This window comes from Amphimedon queenslandica, unplaced genomic scaffold (assembly GCF_000090795.2).
Source record: "Amphimedon queenslandica unplaced genomic scaffold, v1.1 AMPQUscaffold_13273, whole genome shotgun sequence".
NCBI classification, from domain to species: Eukaryota; Metazoa; Porifera; class Demospongiae; order Haplosclerida; family Niphatidae; genus Amphimedon; species Amphimedon queenslandica.
In genome coordinates this window covers 81730-85157 of record NW_003546491.1, presented here as the reverse complement: position 1 = coordinate 85157, position 3428 = coordinate 81730, and the positions used below count along the sequence as shown (strand labels likewise).

Here is a 3428-nt window from a genome sequence, read left to right as displayed (position 1 = left end):
TCTGTGGAGTAGGAGATGGATCTGGTCGTATTTCTGCTGCTGGTTGAGTATTATCTAGCAAAGTGAAGACTACAGGCAGGAGAGGCTCTTTTGGTTTCTCTTGCTGTGAAACTGCGTCCAAATCCGCTGCTAATTGGTCAAGTAAATTGGCTCGAGTCACTCGATTCCAAATTGTTTTATCGCAAACGGCAACTCTTGTAGCCCTAACGGCAGGGCAGGCAATTGGTGTACTTGTGTTATTAGTGGGTGGAGCTTCATTTAGTAGGAGGAGCTGTGAACAGGTTTTACCAGCTCCAGGAGCCCCAAGCATATTAACACGAGTAACAGTTAGATCAACACTCCCTTCCTCCATCCACTTCCCTACAGCATCTATATAATATAATGAAATAGTATAATTAATAAACATAGCAGGAACTGTGTTGTGTATACACAAAGAGGTCTATTACATTATTAGATTAGTGTGTGTTACATTAGTGAGTGTATTACCTAACCATTACTGATTGTGTGTATGTACTTATGATTGCTCTACTACAATGGATTCTGTTATGATTGTGAAAAGGTTTTATCAAAACAATAGATGGTTAGGAGTCTCATTAGCTGCTAATACATGAAATAGAATTATTTATTGGCCGGCAAGCATGAGCGTACCTCACATAAGTGAAACATGTGTTTGGTACATGTACATGTACATGTATGTGTTAATACCTTGTATTCTTCTCTTCTGATATTCATTAATGTCCAGTACTGACTGTACTACCAAATCACCAGTACTAGATACTAATAATAATAATAATAACAACAATATTAATTTAAAAAAAATAATTACTAGTGGGTGTGGTAAAAGTGGCCCCTCCCACAAATAAACTATCTATACTTAGTGTTTCAGAATCCAAAAATGTAAATTTAATTTTAGTAGGTGCGTACAATCACACATAAAGCCACACCCCTCACTCATTCTTCAATGTAATACCGTATACCGGTTTATTTTTGTGGTAAAATATTTTCGCAAATTTTGTGGTTTGTGATCATTTGCAAAAGTTTTTCACCGCTAATTTCTGCTCTCCATTGCCACGTGGTACAGTCTGCAAGCAATTCGCAAAAATCAATTCCACAAAATTTTAGAAATGCTAGATTTGCAAAAAATTTCCACCGCAAAAAATAATGGGTGGTAACAGTCACCCTGACCACAAATAAACTTCTATACCGGCATTGTTTCAAAATCCAAAAAATGGTAAAATTTAATTTTGTGGGTGTGTACAATCACACAAAGCTACACTCCAGGGCCTCACTCATTCTTTATTGTAATATTATTATTATTACATATTCAATACACATTGTATCTACTAATGTATACATGTACTCACTGATTTCAATAAAACTTGTATCACTCATTTTTGAACCATCTCTCCATCCTCCAAACTCAATTATCCAGTGAGTGGTCTGTGTCTCATTCCAAACTGAGAGAGAATGCCCATATCTATCAGTGACACTGTCTGGTATATTAGTCTATATAATTAAAAATAATGATAAAATAATATATCTGGTTAATAAAAATGATTTCTCTCTTCTCCTCCTCCTTTCTCCTCCATTGTCAATCACACTCACAAAAATGACAACAAAGGCAAGCTTCATGAGCTCTTTCTTAAAAACTACTCATAGCATAATCTTTCATTTCTTTATCATATGCACATGTCTATACTGACCAGTTGTACTGTATTAAATTGATTATCATTGAGGAGTGACGTACATGTACAGACAGACAGATCACAGTGGTCTCGTACTAGTAGGACTCACTCATGCTCATCACAATTATATTATAATACTTACCAGTTCTTTCCATTCCATTTTGTTTATATTTAACAACCAACAGTCCTCTTCATTCCCACCCACCACTAGTAGGTGTGGTCCTGAGCTACAGTTGATCAATACACTGGAATGAGCACTTCTCCCCTTAGGCCATAGTACTGATACTCCAGGATTAGAAAACTCTTTACATTTCTAAAATAATGAAAATATTTAATTATCATAAACCACACCCACACACTCTGTTATGAATAATAATACACACATACAATACATTATTAATTAATAATTAATGTAATTATACTAATAATACACTCACCACTGATGTATCAGTAAATTCAAGTACATATATATCATTACTGTATCTACCAATATCACCACCAAACAATATAGCAGTGGTATTAGTTATTGATGTTAAAGTGAAGGTTCTAATAGGAGGTGGTCTGTCTCCAGTGACAGTTGGTGAAGTCCATTCACCTAAAAATAATATGAACACACACACACTGTGAATTAATCATAAATATTGGACAGATGGTTGTACCATATAGCAGGATTTATTAATGAAGGTTTTATCCTGACGAGTTGACAATTTAAAATAACACGTCAAATAACGTCAAAAATTGTACCATGTGTATGCGAAGGCACAAATTTCTTTTATTTATCAAATTAAAACTCGCCTACCAGGGAAATTTACTGTTTTTATCAAATTTTTTACCCATCAATAAAGTCCGCTATACAATTATTTTTTTTTTTTGAAATTTTTTTGCAAAACTTAAAATACTTACATTTATAAACCTAATATCATATTATACTGACCAGTTTTTAATCTGTACATATGGACTTCATTGCAATGTTGATAATCACCAACATTACTGTACTGAGCACCAGGTTGTGGTGGGGTATTATTGGAAAATTGTCCCTGCCCTCCAATTACTACAAGATAGTCTTCTTCATTCACTTTTATTGCTATCATGCTGGAGTAGGCCTTCATCATAGGACCATGATGAGATGTAGTAGGAGAGAGTTCCTTCCAGTTGAAGGTATCAACATTAAAACTGTATAAAATATTATATAATATTTATTAGTCTTGTGCCCCGCCCCTTCGCTTTTGGAGGAAGGGTCTGAAGACACTCAAGGCTTTTTTGTTGCATGCTGGAATGTAATTAGTGCAGCTGATCATATGACCGGATGCATCCACGTGTTAATTTCACGTGATAGACACACCCCAAGAACATGGCTACCATGCAGAAGTATGAAGAAGGAATCATAGCTAAAACTCATTTCAAATCAGTTTTTATCATTAATTTGTTTAGTTTTTCTTCATTCATCCTCTACTTGTTAAATGCATTTTGCTATCAGATCAAAACAGTATGTTTTATAATGCAAAATTGACTAAAATTATATAATAATAATGATAGTAATAAGAATGCTACAAAGGCCATGGCTGTTAGAGACATCATTTGCAGATGAGGTAGAAGTAGTTCTTCATCTTCCATAAAAGTATGTATCCCTATAGCACTACAGATAATTATTAGATAACAATCATAAGTTAAGTGAACTGACCATTTCTTGACTCATTGCTCATCAATAGGTAAGCTCAGCTAGCTTTAGTCATAGACCAGAGG

At 34.5% G+C, this 3428-nt stretch overlaps 1 long non-coding RNA gene across 1 annotated transcript; it reads right to left on the bottom strand.

Annotated features, from left to right (window-relative positions):
• Positions 1 to 3135: 3135 nt before the first annotated feature.
• On the bottom strand, positions 3136 to 3428 carry LOC109583885 (uncharacterized). The gene is made up of 2 exons (XR_002185755.1): positions 3367 to 3428; positions 3136 to 3321 (listed from the first exon to the last, which is right to left on the bottom strand). It is a non-coding gene; the product is annotated as an uncharacterized LOC109583885 (long non-coding RNA).